This window comes from Juglans microcarpa x Juglans regia, chromosome 1S (genome assembly GCF_004785595.1).
Source record: "Juglans microcarpa x Juglans regia isolate MS1-56 chromosome 1S, Jm3101_v1.0, whole genome shotgun sequence".
Lineage (NCBI taxonomy): Eukaryota > Viridiplantae > Streptophyta > Magnoliopsida > Fagales > Juglandaceae > Juglans > Juglans microcarpa x Juglans regia.
In genome coordinates, this window is record NC_054595.1 from 15,012,603 (window position 1) to 15,036,208 (window position 23,606).

Below are 23,606 nucleotides of genomic sequence, written 5' to 3' on the forward strand. Positions count from 1 at the left end.
AATTTGAATGCTCGGTACAACCTGAGTAATTGGATTGCTACGTTTCAAAAATCTAGGAACGTCTGGGTACCCGCCCTAGTTATAACTCGGGCTACAGGACGGGTACTCGAACCGCATTATACATTCGTGTCTGTGTATAGCTTAATACTAGAATCCGCACCTGAGTGAACAATACTATTTTAACTCATATTTTAATCATCTAAGATTATTATAGGAAGAGGGCTTATGACTTTATTAATTGAAATCTGATGTAAACCCAAATTGATATAGGCCATTTGGACATTCTGCCCGGTGTCAAAACCTTTGTTATCGATCATTCGTTTATTATTATTCTTTAACACATAATATGAATCTATCTCTCCATTATGTCATCCCTTAACATCATTCTTCTTAGGATAAAAAAGCATACACAAATGAGGTCGCGCTTACCAAAAGAATGTAGGAGTTTAATGTAATGAGATAATAGACATTAACAATGTTAACCCATGTATCCAGTCCCTTGTAATGGTTGAAAGCCATCTGCCATGTTATATGGAATGAAAGTATCAGTTATAATATACATATATATATATATATATATATATATATATATAGGAGTTTAATATATTAATGAGCTGGTATCTAAAAGTCAACTAAAGTTCAATCACAAGTCATAGGCCAACTTGAACTCAAGAAAAGTTTGACATTTATAGTATTGTTTTCCCTCTGAGTGCAAGAAATACAAAAGATACCGTTAAAAACTTCCATAAAACTTGAAAGATACCCTTTCCTGAAATTGGCTATTCAAATATAGAAGAAAACCCATCTAAGACAGTTGCATGAGGGTTAAATGCTACTTTTGTGAATGCTAGTAATTGTATTTATTGCATCATAGGTAACCTATGCACTTAATCTTAACTTTCCATTAAAAAAAAGAAGTAATGCTTCTCTTCATATTAGATTTTGTTATCCATGATCTTCTAGTCATATTCTTTATAAGTCAACCATTTAAATAAAAGTCAAGTCAAATTATAATAACATCAATTGTTGTGACTAAAAGTACATAACTGTCAAGTTATAGTTAGAATTTCAATCACAAATAAAAAGAAATAATAATTAAAAAAAATAGAAAAGAGGAAGCTTTCATGCTTACAATTGTGGAAGATAATAACTTTACACAAGTCAATACGTTTTTTCCCATTTAATAGAGTCCAATCAAAAGCTGTCACGTCTGCTATACACGGGTTGGCCTGTGTGAAGCATTTCAGGAGATTTTTTTTTCTCTTAATCTGTGAGTGCCTTCTCTCTCTCTCATTTTTTTTTCTTTGTCTGTGAAACCCTTCTCTCTCTCTCATTTTCTTCTTCTCTGCCCCCCGAAGGACTTCTCCTCCTGCGTCCTCCCTCTCTCACTGAAACAAACCTTCTCTCTCTCTTTCTCATCTTTTTTCCTCTTAGTCTGTGAAACCCTTCTCTCTCTCTCATCTTTTTTCTTCTTAAGTTGCGTTTGGATGTTGAACAGAATTGAGTTGAGTTGAGTTAAGATGATAAAATATTATTAGAATATTAATTTTTAATAATATTATTATTTTGAGATTTAAAAAAGTTGAATTGTTTATTATATTTTGTATTGAAATTTGAAAAAATTGTAATGATGAATTGAGATGAGTTGAAGTGAATTGTAGTTCCAAACGAAGCTAATTTGCAAAACCGGCCTTCTCTCTTTTTGTGTCTCATTTTCATCTTCTAGGACTCAAGAAAAACCAACATCGACACACCTATTCATGTCCCATTTTCTGAAAAATGGAAAAGAAAATAGAATTTGTTTACGCTTTTCTTTGTTGCAGTTAAATGGAAAATACAATTTTAAACAAATATTAAATTAATTTTTTGTTGAGAAACTCATATAAATAATGTTATATATTTTAGGATGAAACTTGAATGTATTTGTATTGTGTGCGACGGAAGATCGGAAGGAGTGGAACGAAAGAGGTGTGCCGGTCTACTCTGAATCTCCTCCACTAGGGTACGGCGTGTGGCTTTCGGTTGAAGGCTAGGGTGGAGTATGACTAGGTGACAGTTATTTTCTGTCTAAGGGATTTTGTGGGAGTCACGAGATCCAAGTGAGATTTCTGTAATTGACTCAAATGTCCTTATTATGGTACAATTAGGTTTATAGGTTTCGTTTGGATTGATAATTCATTTTAACTCATCATTATAATTTTTTTAAATTTTAACACAAAATATAATAAATAATTTAACTTTTTCAAATTTCAAAATAATAATAATAATAATAAATAATATTCTAATAATATTTTATCAATTTAACTCAACTCACTTTAACATCTAAATACACTCTTAAATTTCATCTTTTTCTAATCCTAAAGTTCCGTCTTATTATTGGTGTACTCCTTTTATGGGACAGACGTGCTCAAAGAGGATTGTGAATAGTCAATGTTATAGTAACGATAGGCAAGCCAAACAACAGAAATACTTTATTTTGAGTAAAAGGTGGAGAGATCCAAGAATAATTACGTAACAAAGTCACAACAACGTATTAAAAAATAAAATAAATGGAAAAAAAAAGTGTAAAATGGAGTCAAATTAATAACTGTCTTGGTTCATCAAATATAAAAAGTGATTTGGGTTTCTTTGCCGAACTTGAAAGGCGTAAAATAAAAAAAATAAATTATTATTATAATAATAATATTATTTTAATATTTTAAAAAAGTTAAATTATTTATTATATTTTATGTAAAAATTTTAAAAAAATTATAATAATAAGATGAAATAAGATAAAACACTTCTTATATCCCTACCGTGCCAAAGTTAATTCTACAACATCTATAAATGTTTAAGTGAATTTTAATTTAATAAATATTATGAAATTCACCGTATGTGTCTACTTTTCTCTACATATTGTATTTCAGTCAAGAATTTCAAAAGTGAAATCCGTAAAAAATAAGCTGTAAAAAGGACTTATACAACAATTTTAAAAGAATAATTTTTTTTATTAGTTACTATTTACTGTCTCACACTTCACATCTTATAAAAAAAGAAAAAATTATTAGGTATGGGAGTAAATAATAATTGATGTATAGTAAATCCTTTAAATAATTTTAAGTATTTTTATAAAATAATTTATAAAAATAATATTATTTTACAGAAACTTAATTTAAAATATAATTATATAATAAATTATTAAATTTATGATACATGTGCTCATTTATTACAGCAGCCCCGAGTACATAGTATCCCTGTCTGCACCAACCCTTTCGATATATCTATTAGACTATAGGGACAAACAGGTTGGCTTGTGGTTGGTGAAACTCCTTATTTATAAAAAAATGTATGAATTGGATTGCGGCTAACATGGGAGAGTAGTGGCGAAGTGCTCCACAGCCTCCACCACCAACCGCATGGACTGCGTAAAGCCACTTTCAATTCTGGGAATGTGACGTCTAAATTGACCAGATTGCCCCTCACCAACCCTCAAAACTTCTAACATCGCCTCAATGTACTGTTATCCCCGTACCGGTATAGTATCTTCTGCTTCATATTTTAGTTTTTTCCTCCTTTTTCTTTTTTATTCTCTTTCATCATTCTTTAAAAAATTCATTGCAAAACTAGTAGTTCAATGTTACACATTTTATAGATTGAGAGTTAGACTGAGTTTGTATACAAAAAATATTTTATCTCATCTCATCTAATTATTATAATTTTTTAAAATTTTTATACAAAATACAATAAACAATTCAATTTTTTCAAATTTCAAAACAATAATAATATTAAAAATAATATTCTAATAATATTTTATTCGATTTTCAATTTTTATCTCAACTCACTATCCAAACATACCTTAAAACTTTTAATTTTTACAAATTTAATATTTGAACTTTAAAAATTCGCAATTAGGAACCCTCATTTATCTCTAGTAAGAAAATTAATTATAAAAAAACTCTACTTGCACTCGGGGTTGGGAACCTCCTGCGTACACGTCCATCCATGTATAAAAATGATATGAGTCGTTTCGTTCAAATTCGGATACCTCTCTTCTTCTTTTCATCTTCCTATTTTCTTCTCATCTTCATTTTTTTATTTGAAATGCAACCCTCTCTTTTGTATACCCACAAATTCGGCTTCGGTAGCAAGCTTCCCCATAGACGACCACAAAGATGAAACATGAAGACAGAGTCTTCTCCATGTAATAATTGAAAATCATAGAACAAAGAAAGCAGAGAAAGAGACTTTCTTCGACCCAGAGGGGGGGACATACAAAGATCTTTAAAGAAAGGCTTTTTTTAGTAGCTCTAGTTTCATTTGCTTTGCTTCTCAAGTTTGCTTTGTTTAATCGACGTCCCCGCAAAAGCCATTGCAACAACACGATGAAAAATAACTGAAAAAAAGAGTTTTTTTCAAAACATTGCACTTTCCCTTCTCTGATCAGGTATGCGCTTTATGTCTTTCCTTCTTTCCTTTCTCTTTCTTTGGCCTTTTGACTTTGGAGATTTCTTTGTTTTGTTTCTCGTTTGGCCGCTGAGTAATTGTGGGAAAAGATAAAGATCAGAAAGTGGAGATGAATGGAGGCATTGGTGTTCTTGAGTCTTAAACAACGAATACTTCCAGCTTTCTTTCTTTTTTTCTTTCTTTGTTTAATATAAATAATATTGGTCACGTCAGCTGATTCCTCAAAAGATACCCAACGTCGGGTACATATAGTAGAATTATTAATTATATGCCACTTTGAAGCCACCCGCATCGCACCATCGTATTCCCAATTAATTAAATGGTGCGTGTCCCATATGTCGGCGACCGTCAAAACTCCAATTGTCACATGTGCCGTTTCATCAATTATTGATCCTTAGATCTTCAAGATCTGACCATTCACAACCCTTCATAGCCAACACGTGGCCCTCACATGCCATCACGATTTAGACTACTCCTTGGACGCTTGCAAAGTTGTGATTATATCGTTCCTCTATTCCCACCTATCCTAACATCCATAATCAATGTACTCTCTTATCCTAGTCTGTGGCGTACGGGACGAAAACCCTCTTCAGTCACAACAATTGACCCAGATCTGGTGTAACACCATCTACAAGCACCTCTCATAGGTTTAGAAGAAACCCTAGGTAGACCTCTTCGAGGACTGTCTACAAAAACTATCTTTATGGTTTGCCATTTCTTGAACCATACTGCAATAGTTTGTAGATTTTGGAGTGATTGTAAAGGTTTCTAACCCATGCCTACTATTCTTTCGATTATTATTGTAATGAAATCATTTGCTTATATATATATAAAAAAAATGATTCACTTACAATTATTTTATAAGAGTAATGCTATATACAGTTGTGGAGTGCGCAAGCGCTGTGCAGTCACTTTGAAAAAAAGTATGATCCATTATTAAAAAATTAATTATCTTTTCATGTGGGTCTTGTATTCATTCAATTTTTTCAAAGTGATTGCGTGGCACTTGCACACTCACGACTACAACTATCATTTCTCATTTTATAATTTTACAAAAAATGAAGGGTAGTTTTGTAATACTGAAATTTACTTTTAATGGAGTAGCATGATTGTATTGGTTGATTGAAAATGAGTTATAAAATAGTTGTAAAGAAATCGTAAATGTATAGTTACCCCAAAAAAAAAAAAATTGAACTTATGGTCCATTTAAGTACAAAAACATAAGGTATTTTGATTATTGAGTTAAATGATTAATCGTTAAACCTTTTATCTTATTACTATTGTAGATAGCAATTATCATTAAAACATTTACTTCACTCCAAGTAAATTGAAGCCCATGATAGTGTCTCAATCTTATTCAAATAAAGTATTTTTAGCCGTTAAACAAACCGAATTCTATCTACCTCAAGCTGCTCGGTTAGACTTGTGAAAATAAGGGCAATACATAATAAGAGCCACTTCAAAAATGCTCGGTTGTTTGGCAGAAAAAGTCATACAAATCATAAATCGTACTACCCTTAGATTCTAAGAGAAGTTAGTTATTGGTCAAGACTTTGCCAAATAACCACTCAATTTTTATTTATTTTTTAATAGAAATAGACTTCATTTCGTTTAATGAAATTGAAGTTACAGCTGTGACTGATCAATACAGGAAAAAATCCAGATTACAAGCCAAACTACTCATCTGTTAAAGGCACCCCCGCCCACAAATTTCTCTGTGGTGGACATTGACTTAACTTCTATAAACTCTCTCCAGACACAGAGAAATCGCTTTGTAAAAATAGAACTAAACGACCTGTTTTCCAAAGAAAGATAGGTACTATCACACTCCGTCCTCCCAAGGATGAGGAGTACTATCACACAACTTCCTCCAAAGGAGGAGTGAGACTTTTCTGCTATGGACACCAAGTCCAATAGCTTATTTATTTTTATTTTTTACCTAAACTAAAACAACAAAATTGCAAATACATAGAAGATACTGAAAACCAGATCTACAAACAAAAGAAACACTTGGACAGAAAAAAATACTGAAAAAGGGGCTGTAGTGGTGCGTGAAGGGCATGAGCCACTCTGGGAGTAAGCCCGACGGTCGATCTTGGAAGTCCCACAGTCACTGGCCCTAGAAACGCCTCGAGCGGCTTCGGTAGAAAGCTCCTCGCGGTGGTGTGTCAGAGCCACGCGCTCACCTTCAACCCTTGCATGCGTGCTATATGCCACTCTGTTTGGCGCCGCGATTGGTAGTCTTGAAGATCAGGGTTGGAGAACACCATGGTGGAGCACACGTTCGAGTTGGGTCGTCGGAAAATCCTAGATCGGCATTTCTCCCTTATTTGACCTAAAAAAAACAGAAAATAAAACAAACCACAACACTGGAAGTAAAAACTAGGCAGAGGTGAAGGGAGGATGGGAGGGAGGGTGGGAGGGGGGAGGAGCCAAAGCTCCCACCCCTTTAGCGGGTTTTTGTGTTGGGAGAGTTTTAGAGAGACGTTCTCTCTCTAGAACTAGGGGTTTATTTTTCCCTCTTCTCATATCATGCATACCACTCAAATTAAACTAAAACAAGATTTAATAAGTATAAATATTAATCATATTTTATTATAGAATTTGTAAAAATTATAAAATAACCATTCTGTCTTTATTTGGCTGTTTAAAAAACTTTCCCATGGCACTCTATAAATCCGATGCAACATAGGTAAAAGGCAATGAGAGATAAGTAGTTTCCCACTTGAGGTTGAAATATCGTGAGAATTATTCGGTACAGTTAATGTTTAGGAGAAGTTAATAGGAAGTTGACGTGTGAATATTTATGTAAATGCCAAAAGTCGCATAGTAGGTCGGAACAGAAGAAAGAGTCATTCCCGATCCATTTAGGTGATCCAAGTCTCAATGAGGCGGTCTGAAGCCCACGATAGCGGTCTGAAGCGGTGGTATGGTACCCGTACGTACATCCATAGCAGTGAATATAAAATAAATACAACAAATGTAAATAGAGATGGGGACACACAGATTTACGTGGTTCGGTATATGGCCTACATCCACGTGTCATTTGGAGGAAAAATCCAATATAATATGAGTATTTACAATCTCTTATGGTCTTTCATTTTTCTATGTATCTAGAGAAGATCCTATCTCAGGAGCTCTTGTCATGAGCTTGAAGATGATACTCTGTGTTCTAGTAATCGTCGCTCTAAAGTCCCCCATTTCCCTTAGATCTCAAATCCATTTTCTTGTGTCCACTAGTGGTAGGTGAGGAAATCAGTTTTATGTCATTCATCTCTTACATGTCTAACTTGTTTTCCTCCATTTTCTCTCTTTTTTGTCACCTCCCCCTTTCTATCTGATAATTGCTTTTCTTTGTCCACTCTTTGTCTCTTCTTTACTCCTTGATGATGGGACTTTGGGCTGGACCTAAGATGCCATATGGGCTAGGGGAATTTTACCCCCTAACAGGGTGTAAAGCCATTGTATCTTACAAATCTTGTATATGGGGTAAAACTTAAAAAAATGAAAACAAAAAACCTTCTTCAAAAGAAGAAGCAAATATATAATATTAATTGCAATTCGTGTCAAATTATTCGGATTTATGTTATAAATGAACCAATCTTATGTTGATCAAAATAGCTATATATATACAAATCGGATTTGGGTCATTTAGATTCGCATAAGGTTAATCTTCTTCTTTATTATTAGTCTTGCACACGAGTTAATTATTCTAAAAAACTCTTAATTTGTTAAATTAATTGGCAGTCTGTTATCACTTCACATGTATATAAGCAGTTTTACTTTTTGCCTTTTCATATAATATACAATACAAGAACTTTACCATCTTCTCAATTCTAGAATGGTATTAGAGCAAACATTCATCTGCTCCGATCCTCTCCTATGGTAAATACGATTGATGATCCTACAATCCTTACTTCATTCATCAAGGTGATAGTCCCAGTGTCCTCATTTCACAGTCACTTATTTGTGAGAATTTCCAAACTTGAATTTGGTCAATGATTATGGCGTTAGTTGCAAAGAACAATTATACCTTCGTTGATGGAAGTTGCAAAGAACGATCCTCTATATGTTTCTTGGATATCGTTGCAATACTATGGTTCTATCTTGGATTATTAATATATTGTCCAAGGAGATTGCCTCTAGTCTTATATACATGATTGACTTGGTTGAAGCAATGTGGAAAGTTCTCAAAGAAAGATTTTCATAGGCCAATGGTCCTCATGTTTTGCAATTGAAGAAAGATATTTCAAGCCCGGTTCAAGATCATGATCCTTTTAGTTCCTATTTCACTCGGCTGGAAAGCTACTGGGATGAGATACAAAATTTTTGTCAAATGCCGAAAATGCAGTTGTGGCGCACTGCAAACTGTTCTTGATTATCAACAACGAGAGTATGTTTTGCAATTCCTGATGAGACTGAATGAGACATTTGCTAGTGTTTGTTGCCAGATCTTGCTTAGGGATCCTTTACTAAACATTAACAAAGTCTTCTATCTTGTTCTTCAAGAAGAATGCCAATGATCTATCACTATCTTGACTAATGTTTCAAAACTTGTTGTGATGTTTAGTAAGAATAGTTCTAACAAAACGTTTCATAGAAATGGCGCCTCAGGTTATTCTCATGGTAAAGATAAATCTATTTGTACACATTGTGGTAAAGAAGGTCACACCGTTGACAAGTGCTAAAAGCTTCATGGATTTCCACCAGGTTTCAAATTCACTTGCAATAAATCTTCTTCTGCTAACAATGTTTCTTTTCAAGGTGGTCCAGATTTTATTAATATTCTAGTGTTACCTATAACACAAGAGCAATGTTAGCAAATCCTTGCTTTTATCCAGTGTCGGACCAATTAACCTATGAATAATCAATCAACTGAGCCTTGTCAGAATGATCAACTTATGACAAATCATGTTGGCAGTTCTCTTTCAAAATTTGCTATTGATCACTTAATTCCTCGTCTTTCAAGTATATCAAATTCTTTCAAGCATTCTATATTTTCTTCATTTCTGCCAACCAACTATTTCATCAATTCTTGAATAATTGACTATGGTTCAACTTTTTGCATCTTTTACCCTTAATAATGTCTTATGTGTTTCCTCTTTCGATTTCGATCTCATATCTGTAAGCAAACTAGTTTCAGATTCACTTTGTTGCTTGATTTTCTTTTGTCAATATTGTTTTGTGCAGGATCTCTCCAGGAGGATGATTGGAGCGGCTAAATTTCTTCAAGGCTTATATTAATTATTGCAAGACTCGACTTCTTCTACAAGATCAATCCCTACTTCTATTTCTTCATGTACTTTTAATTCTGTCAATAAAACTTAATACGTGTGGCACTCTAGACTTGGCCACTTATTTGATATGATCTCCTTCTAAGATGCAACTTTTACACCATGTTTTTCCATCCATAAAACTCTCAAATAATAATCATTGTACCATCTGTCCTCTTGCTAAACAAAAATGGATATCCTTTCCAACTAGTATTATAAAATCTACTTCTGTGTATGATCTTATTCACTGTGACATATGGGGTCCATTTTTCACCCCCTCCTATCAAGGTTTTCATTATTTTCTTTCTATTGTAGATGACTTTAGTTGTTGCACTTGGGTGTATCTAATGAAACTAAAATATGAAACTAGAGAGCTCATACAATCATTTTTCCAGCTTTTAGAAACACAATTCAATTTAGAGATCAAAGTAATACGATCTAATAATGACAATGAATTCAATATGACAAAATTCTACAATAATAGATGTGTTATATGTTGGAATATGTTGTAATATATATTTAATTATTGAAGGAAGAGAGTTTGTGAAAAGATTTAAAAATCTGTGTAAACCAAGCCTCTTAAATTATTGAAAATAAAATGAAAAGCCACTTGAGGGTTGGTGGGATTTGAACCAATGAATGGGATGTGGAGAGACGCGTCTCAACCACTGGGCTAGCGCGTCACCTCATTTGTACATGTAACCGTTATATTATTTAAACATAACTTCAAACGGTTAAGTTACAAAAATGTGTGACTTTTTACAAGCGTCTCTTTAAGTTTATAAAATAGATCTGGACAAACGCGAGAAACAGTTTGTCTTCTTCATCCCAGTTTCAGACTTCACAATAGAAACTCAAGAACTCTCCAAAATTGCTATTTGTAGAGTTATAGGCTTTGTTATATCCTGGAGACGATTTGCTAGGAACCTATTAGCAAATTCTAATCGAGTGGGGGCAAATATTGTCTTAAAGACAGTATTTTTATATGCCTCAAAGTCTACAAATTTCTTAGATTCTCTTTTCAATTCCTTATTTCCCAACAATTTTAAGATGATATTTCAACGGAAGGAGGGTCTGATGTAGCAGGTTTCAAAGTCATGAATCAAGATTTTGTGAAATTGGACAGATTTGATGGAACCAACTTCACATGCTAGCAAGACAAGATGAAGTTTCTTCTCACTGCACTGAAGATTTTCTATGTTTTGGATCCAAGTCTAAAGCCAATTTTTTATCCAACTCTTGAAGATACTGAAAATATTATTGCAGAGAGGAAGAAACATGAAGAGAATGAACTTGTCTGCAGAGGTCACATTCTCAATACTCTCTCTGAGCGTTTATATGATATTTTTACTGCTATTAAGTCTCTTAAAGAAATCCGGAATGCTCTGGAAGAAAAATATAAGATAGAAAAATTAGGTACTGATAAATTCATAATTTTGAAGTACTTTGAATTCAAAATGGCTGATAATCTGTCTGTCTTAAATCAAGTGCATGAGTTGCAAGTCTTGGTTAACAAACTTCGTGATCTGTCAATTAGTATTCCTGAGTCTTTCCAAGTGGGAGCAATTATTGCAAAACTTCCACCAAGTTAGAATAACTACAGGAAGAAGCTTCTGCATATGGCATAACTCACTTTAAAACAAATTGAAAAAAATCTACGAATTGAAGAAGAGAGTAGAATTCATGATGACAACCATTTTGATTCTAAAGCGAAGGTTAACAGTATTCAAAAGGGAGATGACAGAAAGCAGAATTATCTTAAGACCAAGAAGGGAAATACCTTCAAGAAGAATTATTCGACCAACAAAGACAAGAAAAATAGGCCATGTTTTAACTGTGGAAAAAAAGGCCATCATATTCGTGAATGCAGATTCTTAAAGACTAAGAATAAAGAAAATGGCAGTAGTTCAAACATGGCAAATGCAATTGAAGAAATCATTGCAATGGTAACAAAAACGGAGATTGGCATGATTACTGAGGTGCATTTCGCTTCTACTACAAATTCCTCTAATTGGTGGCTTGATTCTGGTGCTACTATGCATGTGTGCAATGAGAAAGCACAATTCAAGAACAATGTCATGGCTACTGATGGTCAAGAAGTTCTTGTGGCAAATCACAATTCTTTTCAAGTTCATGGAAGAGGAAATGTAGAGATGTTGCTTACTTCTGGGAAGAAACTAATTTTAACCAATGTTCTTCATGTCCCAGATATTAAAAAGAATCTCTGCCAATTTGTTATGTAAAAAGGGCATAAAAGCTGTCATTGAATCTGCTAAGTTGATCTTGTCAAAGAATGAGGTATTTGTTGGAAATGGATATTCTTGTGATAGGATGTTCAAACTCAGTATTATGAATAAAGATGTTACACATTCTTCTTATATTGTTGAGTCATTTTCTTTATGGCATGGTCGATTAGCGCATTTAAATTTTAAATATATGAAACATATGTCTAAGCATGGTTTAATTTCTTACAAGAATGTTGATGATACAAAGTGTGAAATTTGTATTCAAGCTAAAATGACTAAGAAACCATTTCCTACTGCTAATAAAAATTTACAAATTTTAGAACTTATACATTCTAATATATATGAGTTAAATGGCATTTTGACTAGAGAAGGTAGGAGATATTTTATTACATTTATAGATGATTTTTCTAGATATACTGTTGTGTATTTAATGAAGAATAAAGATGAGGCTTTTCACATATTCATTCGCTATAAATTTGAAGTAGAAAATCGAAAGGCAAAGAATATAAAAATTCTTAGAACCGATAGAGGTGGAGAATATTTCTCACGTGAATTTTCTAATTTTTGCGAAGAACATGAAATTGTTCACCAAATACTACACCTTACACACCACAACAAAATGGTTTGGCTGAATGGAAAAATAGGACACTTGTAGACATGGTTAATGCTATGATTTTAAGTGCAAAGTTGCCTTTTAATTTGTGGGGAGATGCATTACTTACAGCATGCCATGTGCATAATATAATACCATCTAGAAAATTACAAATGTCACTATATGAACTATGGAATGGAAGAAAACCAAATCTAGATTATCTTAAAGTGTGGGGGTGTCAAGCCTTTTACAGAGTTCCTGATCCAAAGATGACTAAATTAGGACCTAGAGTAATCAAAAGTGTGTTTTTTGGTTATGCTGAAAATTCCAAGGCATTTAGACTATTAGACTTAAGCTTTGATGTCATAGTGGAATCAAGAGATGTTGAATTTATTGAAAATAAATTCAATAATGATACTAAATTTGTTTTAGAACCTAGTCAAACACAAGTTTCTAACTCTGATTTGAGTATCTCTCTTAATAAAAATAAGAGCAAGTCTACAGATTTGCCAATAGAGCAAAGAAAGAGTCAGAGAGTTAGAAAAGAAAAGAATTTTGGTCCTGACTTTATTTCGTCTCTAGCTATAGTCTTCCTTGTGGAAGGAGACATAAACATAGTCCTTAATAAAATATCCATTGTTCTTAACACTAAGGATGATCCAAAAAGTTTTGATGAAGCCATGTCTTCTAGAGATGCAGCTTTTTGGAAAGAAGCTATAAATGATGAAATGGACTCAATATTATCTAATGATACTTGGGTGTTAGCGGATCTACCTCCAAATTCAAAAACTATTTGTAACAAATGGGTATTAAGAAGGAAGTTTAATTTTGATGGATCAGTCCAGACTTTTAAAGCAAGGTTAGTTGCAAAAGATTTTAGTCAAAAGGAGGGAATAGATTATTTTGATACCTATGCTCCAGTAGCAAGGATCACATCTATTCGTGTACTTTAGCACTTGCATCTATATATGACTTATATGTACATCAAATGGATGTAAAAACTGCTTTCTTAAATGGTGATCTTGATGAGGAAGTATACATGGAATAACCTGAAGGGTTTGTTCTGCCTGGAAATGAAAAGAAAGTATGTAAATTAGTTAAGTCATTATATGGTTTAAAACAAGTACCAAAACAATGGCATGAAAAGTTTGATTCTATTATTTTATCTGATGGTTTCAAACGCAATAGTGCTGATAAATGTATCTATTCAAAATTCACTGAAGATTATGGTGTTATTATTTGTCTTTATGTTGATGACATGCTAATTTTTGGAACTAATATGAAGGCATATGTGATACCAAGAAGTATTTGACTTCAAAGTTTAAAATGAAAGATCTTAATGAAGTAGATACCATTTTGGGAATCAAAGTGAAAAAACATAGTGATGGTTATGCATTATGTGAGTCTCATTATATTGAGAAAGTGCTTCTTAAATTCAAGCATCTAGGAATAAAAAAAGCAAATACACCATATGACTCTAGTGTAAAATTAAGTAAGAATTCTGGAAGGGCAATAGCACAGCTTGAGTACGCTAGTGTAATTAGTAGCATGATGTATGCTATGCATTGTACCAGACCAGATATTGCCTTTGCAGTGTGCAAACCTAGATACACTAGTTGTCCTAGTATAGATCACTGGAAAGCAATTGGCAGAGTCCTTGGATATTTAAAGAAAACATTCTACTTATGACTCTTTTATTCAAAGTTTCCAGCTGTATTAGAAGGATACTCAGATGCTAGTTGGATTACTAGCACAAGTGACAATAAATCTACGTCTGGTTGGACATTTACCCTTGGTGGAGGTGCTATTTCTTGGGCATCAAAGAATCAAACATGTATTTCTCATTCCACAATGGAATCGGAGTTTATAGCATTAGCAGCAACAGGAAAAGAAGCAGAATGACTCAGGAATATGTTGTTGGATATAAAGTTATGGCCATAACCTATGCCAAGTATTTCCTTGCATTGCGATAGCGAAGCTACTATGTCTAGAGTATACAATAAAGTGTACAATGGAAAATCTAGACACATAAGTCTAAGACACGATTATATTAGACAATTAATAATTGATGGAATTATTATGATTGTCTATGTAAGGTCAAGTTGTAACTTGGCAGACCCTTTTACCAAAGGTTTATCGTGAGAATTGGTAAGGGTTACATCAATTGGAATGAGACTAAAACCTTTTCAAAAGAATTACCAATAATGGTAACCCAACCTTTTTTCATATTTAATCTGAGAAAGAGTTTAATGGGTAATAACAAGTTACTGATTTGTGATTAGTTGAGCACAACAAGAACAAAGTCTCATTTAGAATGGATCAGTGCAGACTGTTACGATTAGAAGGATGAGTTTTATTCTTAATGAAGTTCAAATATAGAAGTGTCTTGGTAACAAGGACATAAAAGGATTTTCACCTATATGAACATAGAAGTGGTGCCGCTTCTAACAAGAAATTTAGGTTTATACTTGTAAATGTTCATTAAACCAGGGTGTAGCACAAGGCCATAATAGTGCTAATAATTATGAACTTATATTGTGAATTAGATATTCTCATGTGTGTATTATTTCCAGTTTTGAGTAAAAAGGTTTTGGTTTAAGCCTAGGCCACCAATTACTTTTCAGAACTTTGAATTAATTACACTAAGAGAAGGTTTAAGTCGAAAGATACATTCTTTTACGCATGATAATATCAATACTGAAACTGAATATAAAATATATATTACAACCTAGTGGAGGATTGTTGGAATAGGTTGCAATATATATTTAACTATTGAAGGAAGAGAGTTTGTGAAAAGATTTAAAAATCTGTGTGAACCAAGCCTCTCAAGTTATTGAAAATAAAATGAAAAGGTGCTTAGGGGCTGGTGGGATTCAAACCAATGCATGGGTTGTGGAGAGACGTGTCTCAACCACTGGGCTAGCGCATCACTTCATTTGTGTATGTAACCGTTATATTATTTAAACATAACTTTAAACGGTTAAGTTACAAAAAGGTGTGACTTTTCATAGGCGTCTCTTCAAGTCTATAAAATAGATCTGGACGAATGTGAGAAACAGTTCATTTTCTTCAACCCAGTTTCAGACTTGCAGTAGAAACTCAAGAACTCTCCAAAATTGCTATTTGTAGAGTTATAGGCTTTGTTGTATCATGGAGACAATTTGCTAGGAACCTATTAGCAGAGGGGGCAAATATTGTCTTAAAGATAGTATTTTTATACGCCTCAAAGCCTACAAATTTCTCAGATTCTCTTTTCAATTCCTTATTTCCCAGCATTATACACCATAAAACTTATGTATACACACCTCAACATAATGGTGTTGTTGAACGAATAAAGCATTAACTCATTCTAAATGTTTCTATAGCCCTTAGATTTCAATCCAACATTCCTCTCTTTTTCTGGTCTGATTGCATTCTTACCTTAGTTTACATTATCAACATATTACCTCCACTATTGTTGTCTAACAAATCACCATTCGAAATGTTATTCCAGAAAACACCTTCTTATAATTATTTTAAGGTTTTTGGATGTCTCTGTTATAGATCTAGATTTGCTGCTTGTCGTTCAAAATTTGATGCAACAGTCAAACCTTGTGCTTTCCTTGGCTATCCCCCTGAAATAAAAGGATATAAATTATTAGTCTTTGTACCAAATCTGTTTTAAACTCCAGAGATGTTATTTTTCATGAGGACTCTTTTCCCTTCCAATCCTCATTACCATCTTCTTCTATTTCAAATCCATTTCTAGTCATTCTTTCCCCTATTATAAAAGACATTCATCTTCAGTCTATTCGTATTACACCTAATGATACTTCTCTTCCAACTCATGCAAGGTCTATTTGTACCAAGACTTTTCATGTTTCTTCCTCTACACAATTGGTTGACATTCTTACTAAAGCTCTTGGATTTGACCAACTATCCATACATCTTCGCAAGTTGGGTGTAATTAACATCCACACTCCATGTGAGGGGCATATTATTAGTCTTGTACACGTGTTAATTTGTTAAATTACTTGGCAGTCATTCTCACTTCACATGTATATAAACAGTTTGACTTTTTGCCTTTTTCATATAATATACAATACAAGAACATTACCATCTTCTTGGTTCTAGAATTCTTGTTCTTCTTTCTTTTCTTTTGCACTCTCAATTTTATTTTTCTTTTTTCTTTTGTTGAATGGATCTACTTCAATTATATTATTACCAAATGCTTTCTAATGAAACATCTTCTTATTTGCTTCATCATTCATTTGCACACCCTAATATATTGGTATTAACGATAAGATTAAGAATATATTATAAACTTGAAATGTTTAAATTTTCAAGAATTCAAATATAGATTGAAGCACCCAACATAACGTAACTGCTTTACAAATCTGGAAAACTAGAGGGTTTCTACTTGAAAGTTTATATCAGCTCCTAAAGGCAACATGGATTGAATATTTGGATTTTGACTAAACTGTCGAAGTTAATGATAGAATCTCTGAACAGAAAAACTCTATAGATCATCAATTGTTGTTGATCCCACACCCCACACTTGACGTGTGGTTTTATTTTCATCTTCCTTTTAACACGTTATAAAACAAAACTTGAGGAGAGTTTGAGGAGAGAGAGGTCAGAGAGGAAGGTCAAGGAGAGCTTGAGGTCGAAGAGAGAGAGAGAGAGAGGTCGAGGAGAGCTTGAGGAGAGAGAGAGGTTGAGAAGAGCTTGAGAAGGGAGAGAGAGAGAGGTCAGAGAGAGATTAAGGGGGGAGAGGTTGAAGGTGATGGCGATGGGTCTGACATAAAGCTGAAAAAAATAAAGTGTGGTGTGTGAGGGCAAAACAGTGGCTGATGTATAGTAGGGCTCCTTTGAATAAGGTTTATCCTATATTTTTGGGATTTTTTGAGGGTTTTCAATTTTCAACACCAGCATATTTTCCTTTTGGGAATTCACTAGGTTTTGAAAATAGACGCAATGCATTTTTGTTACATGTTTAATATTCAAGAGTAAAACAATCACTAATAATTTATTCATGAATTAATTAAAACTTTTTAAAAGTATATCAAATAAATTGGTTAGTCAAGCCAATCCACATGACTCGAATATGACAAGATTATTCATCGACTTAATTCGGGTTTGTGTCAAGTTGATCTAGATCTAATTAAGTTTGATCGCAATCTTATTATTTCACATGATGTCCATATTGAATTCATAAGTCTTATCAAAGATTGTTAGTCCTACAAATACGTGAACATGTAAAACTAGAAAAATTTTACATATTACACTATATTCCTATTTATATTGTATTATATTGATGTAACATTTTTCATTATTCTTGTATTAGAAATTATTTGAAACAAAAAATTTAAATCAATAAACAATAACAAATTAACATAACAAGGTAAAAGTAAAATAAAAGTGCAGTATATACTTTAACTCGTATAGCAAACTAAAAATAAGATAAAAGTATAGTATATAAACTTTCCCGTAAAATTGAAACAATGTAAGTACTATAGAAGTAAAAAAATCCAATAAACAAGAAGAAAAAAGTATAAATGTGAGAACCATTTTAGTTAGGGCTGCTACTTGCCCTATATGGCGGGTAGTGTTCCTTCCTAACCCCCATCCTTGCTTGGGCGGGGATGGTCCCATGCTATCTCATCCCCGAACCCGTCCCAGCCTCTTTCCGCTTGTAGCCATTGAAGATGCAAGTGAATTTTTTATATATTTGATCTATCGATTTTGGTTTTTTTTGTTTTAATTTTTTTTTTTTTTGTGTTGAAGATCATCATTGTGGCGGGTTTGCAAATAAACTAACCAAACAATACAGAACTATAATAAACTAAGCAAACTCGACAAATCTGCAAAATAAAGGGTCACATTGCATTGTGCAGCAATCGACGATAATGTGTTGCACTGCATTACGCAGTGAGATTAACTACCATTAGAAGGGATGTTTAGGTCCCGTGGCAATAAGCCCACGTCTAGAGGTTAGATTTGGCCTATGGGCCCAAGATTGGGAGAATCACGGCCCAAAAGCCCATGGCACAAACAACGTGATATGATAACGCTACTGGATTAGGTTGGTTATCTCGTCCACTTGTTAAGGGATTATTCATGATGAGCCATTGGATTTAATGTTTATCTACGTCCTCAACATTTCTATAAATAACACCTGAATGTAATAGATAATTTATGATTACTTGCACACTTATATTGAGACTACAATTCTCTGACTTAGGCATTGGAGCTCCTCTGAAAGCCTAGTGCCGCCTTCTCATATGTTGCAGGTTATCGAGTAGTTGGCAATGTTAAACACGTCATTTACATTGGCACCGTCTGTGGGATCTTTACAGACTTCAGTGTGATTTTCACATGCCAACTACTACGCGATCTTAAGCAACCCGCAATCAAGAGATGAATGCGGCAGGGGTAGAAGCAAGGCTGGTAGAAGTCGATGAGAAGTTGAAAAAGGCCATGACGGTAGTTGAGTAGTTACAGAAGGAGAATGAAGAGTTGAAACGGCAGAATTCCGCTACACTGCCTGTCCAGAATGGGCAAGTGGAAGGAGATGCACACAATGCAGAAGACATGAATGGTGAAGAGCTAGAAAAGAAAATGTTACACAACGAACTGTGTAACTTCATTGACAAATATGAGGAGATGGCGAGAAGAATGGGAGGGTCCTTTTCCATGGAACAATTGCTTAATCGGACTGACTTCCCTTATAGCGAGGAAGTAATGGCAGTGCCTTTCCCACCCAAGTTTATGGTTCCTCAGATCAACATGTATGATGGGTCGCGGGACCCTGTAGATCACCTGGAGAACTGCAAAGTGCACATGACTCTCCATGGCTTTTCCAGAGAGGTGGCCTGCTGGGCTTTCCCGCTAACGTTAAAGGGAATTCAAGGCTTTGCATCTGGGATCCATTAGAAGTTTTGAGGAATTGGCCAAGCAGCTCTTAACGCAGTTGATGGCAAGTAGGAGGTGCTGTAGACCAACCGCCTATCTGCTCACCATTAAACAAAGAGAAGGAGACAGCCTGAAGGCATATCTAACTCGCTTCAACAAGGAGAAGTTGACCAGATGATCAAGATGAAAAGATCATGCTAGCCACCCTCCTAGGGGCATATGGCCTCGGAGGCTATTTATGGCTGAGTTGGCCAGGAAGACCCCCTTCCACCTTGAGGGAGTTCATGGATAGGGTAGACGACTTCGTTAATGCTGAGGACACATTGCAAGCTCTTTCCTAGCCCAGGAAGCAAGAAGTAAAGCTAGAGACTAGGAACTCGAACGACACTAGAGACAAGAAGACTGGGTAGGGTCATCAAGATGGGAGGCATGAAAGGTATTCCAATCGATTAGAGCAGGGGCACTACCTCATCTACAATAATCTAAGTATACAAGAAAACGACCAGGCGACGAGGAAGGAAGCGAGTCCACCGGCCAGAGGGCAGCACTATTGCAAGTGCCACCAGTTGGATACTCACTAGACAGAAGATTGTTCAACGTTGAAAAGAAGGGTTGCCAGCTTGGTAGGAAGTGGGGAGCTCGAACGAATGTTGGCCGAGTATCTCAAGCCAACAAGAGAAGAAGGTTGTGAACGTAAACCTAGACGAAGTAGAAGTCCCAAATGACAAAAACATGAGAGGGAACGAGGACACAACACCCCTCGGTAGCCACATGATCAAGACCAAGCTCTTTTTGGGGAGATCCACACTATAGTGGGAGGGCTCGCCGGCGAGGGTGTAACAACGTCCAGCAGAAAGGCTCATGCCAGCAGAGCAAGGTATCATGAGGTGTATATGGCAGATAAGCCTCCTAAACACCCTAGACTAAATACCACCACTACCATCTCATTGGAAGATGAAAACTGCTAGTGGGTTTTATACCCCCATGACGGTGCCTTGATCGTCACCCTCCTGATAGCCAACTACACGACCGGGTGGATTCTAGTTGACAACGGGAGCTCAGCTAACATCTCATTCTGGAATGTTTTCATCATATTGAGCATTAGCCCTGATAGTCTGTATAGCTCTTCACCATCTCCCCTGAAGGGACTCTCGGGAGAAACTGTCCAACCCATGGGTGCCATTGTGCTACCCATCACAGTTGGCTAATGATGGGAACCAAAGTGGGCCTAGACTTAAAGATCATTTGCAAGTTTCATATAAGCCAATTACAAGGTCAAGAGCCAAGAAGATCAAGGAGGCAATGCAATGATTGATGCAATCTACTTAGGACGAGTTTAGCAAGAGCCCAATATTCAAGATGGGCTTGAAAGATAAAGATCCAGTTTTGATTCATTTGATAAGCTATGGAAGATGGCAACAACATGACTTAAAGGCTTTGGGCACTTGAAAGCTTTTAATTTGTTTAATTCATTTAAAGGACTTATTTTATTAGTTTAGAATAATTGAGTTTATTATGGGAATGACTTAAGGGGGGCCTCTGCAAGGGCATGTTAGGAAATTTATTATTTTGTTGAACTAGGATTTTAAGAAGTATTGTAGCGAACTAGGGTTTCAAAAGTACTGTAGCGGAGTTACTGTAGCATCGTACTGTAGCCGTGGCACTATTCACTCAGGGTTATTTTTGGAAGTTGGGGCTTTATTTTGGCTAGGGTTTTAATTAGGTTTTGTTTTAAATACTCTTTGTTGCCTCATTTTAAGAAGTTTATGAAATTTAATGAATTTATTCATTGTGAGTTGAGTTTTACTCCTCTTGTTCTTAATTGAACTTATCAAAAGTAAATTACAACATTTGTGGCGTTCCTCCTTTGTAATCTGGATTCTTGAGACTTGTTCTTCTACGGGTCTAGATTTTAATATAATCTAGGTTCTTGAAACTAGTTCTCATCGGGTCTAGATTTTCTATCTATTGACTTGGTTTTGACTTTTTTGGAGAGTTTTCAAATTGATTGTGGGTTCAATGGATTTCATTTCCGCTGGTTTATATCATTTGGTATTTAGAGCAAGATTTCCAATCAGGTCCGATTCTATTTTTTAATTCTTGCATCCTTAAATTTAATTCTAGGGCTACATTGTTCTAGGGTTACCAAAAAAAAAAAAAAATTATGTCAAAATTCTTAGGGTTTTGGGTTTGGCTGAAATTTACATCACCTAGGGTTTCAAAATTCAAGGGTTTAATGCATCTTTAACTTTGTCAATTGTTTGGAGTGCCGTTCCATTGATTCTCTTCTATTTCGTTGTCAATTTTTGTGTGCTTGAATTCAATTGCTTAATTTTCACAATTGATTATTGATGTTTGTGATTTAATTTAGAGAGATGAAGAGAAAAAGAAAGGAAAAGAAAAGAAAAGAAAGGAAAATTCGAAAAGAAGAAGAAGAAGAAGAAAAGAAAATGTAGCATATTCAAAAGTTGCTACATAGTTACAATAAACAGAAAGAAAAACATTTGTTGATTGAGCTTTATCATCAAATGTGTAACACGCCGTATTTTAGTATATTTTTATTGAAAGATTATTTTTATTAATTCAAAAATTTATTCTCTTGTTTTAAAATTGTCGGATTTTTAAATGGTTTATTTTTATGATCTTTAAATTGTGAAAATTAAATTTGATATGTTTCCTTAATATTAATTATTGTTATGCATTTAAATTGTCCTTTATTTTAAATTAATTTATTGTGGGATTTAATTATTTTATTTTTATTTTGTTATTACGTTTAAATTATTTTAATTCAGATGCTGTTTTGAAATCTTTTTCGTTGGATCATTTTTGTGACCCAAGATGTGAGGATTGGACCTCATTTCTTTCCCTCCATTTTTCCTTTTCCTTTTTCTTTTCTTCTTCTCTTTTCTTTTCTCCACTGCTCTCCCGCAAGCGAAGGCTTCTCTCCCTCCCTCCCCGTGCATTGCTTCGCCTCACCCAGCCTGCCGCCGTAGCGCCGCCGTGTGCCTCACCGCCCTTCCCAACCTCTTCCCCTCCGGCCGACGATCACACCCCTCCATTCTCAGCCTCCCTCGCGCCGCCGTTTGTCCCCACGCCCAACGCGATGTTGCGGCCTTCTCTTTGCTCCAGCTCCGCCATCGCGCCACTTTCAGCCACCATCTCTTCACCACTTCATCCTTAACCTCATAGCAACCCAATGCACCCATCCTCAGCCCCGATCTACCGCCGGTGAAGCCCATCTATCTCTATCTCTAATTTGGGCATTTTGGTCTTCGATCGCCCTCTACGCCGCCACCCACGGCCAACCACCACCACCACTAGTTTCACAGACATCCTTAAGCCCTACCCTAGCAATCTTGGGTCTTTGTTTCTACCTGTTCAAAAGTGGGTTTTTGAGACCCACGACCACAGTGTATTTTGCATTGAGCCACCACTTCTTGCAGCTCTGTGATCCTTCAGAAATTATTATATGGCACTATAAGTATTTTTTCAAAGAACTATCATGATTTAAATATATTTTTGCACTAACTCATTTTATTGTGATCTGGTTGGTTATGCCGGACTGAGTCCGAGAAGTACGGGGGTTGGATGGATTGGAGAACGGAGTTGTTGGTGTGTTTGGTTTGTGTTGTGAGTTGTTGGTTGTTGGTTGTTGGTTATGGCGTCGTTCATGTACATGGCATATTTGCACGCATGATCATGTTTGTAAATGAAACTGAGTTTTCGTGTAAATGCATTCATGTTCATGTGTTTATTGAAAACTGGGTTTTCATATGTTAAAGGATTTTTGGGTGTGTGTGTATCATGACCCCAAGCCGAGATGGGGTATTATCTCGGTGGAGCTCCTTTGGTCACTCGGGAGTAGAATATACTGAGTGACGTCCCCTGGTTTGTCGCTGGGTGACAACGGGATCAGACAAGATGGTCTCGTGCCGACTCTGTTGGCCCCTCTGCTGGCGGGGGCTAGAGGATGCTTAGCCATGAACACGTTGGGCACGGAACTGGGCATCGCTACGAAGCCAAGATGTGCGGATGGTTTCTAGGGGAGATCATGGTGCATATGGTAAAATGGATTAATGAATTATTTTCTAGAAAAATAGCGTGTGTTGAATAAAATGATTTTTATGTGATTCATTTTCTGGGAAAATGATGTTTTAT

The 23,606-nt window shown here is 35.1% G+C and overlaps 1 long non-coding RNA gene across 1 annotated transcript; it reads right to left on the reverse strand.

The window, feature by feature from the left end:
* Positions 1 to 1,549: 1,549 nt before the first annotated feature.
* On the reverse strand, positions 1,550 to 22,936 carry LOC121247084. Its single transcript, XR_005937212.1, has 4 exons — positions 22,925 to 22,936; positions 16,448 to 16,452; positions 5,959 to 5,967; positions 1,550 to 1,673 (listed from the first exon to the last, which is right to left on the reverse strand). It is a non-coding gene; the product is annotated as an uncharacterized LOC121247084 (long non-coding RNA).
* Positions 22,937 to 23,606: the final 670 nt, after the last annotated feature.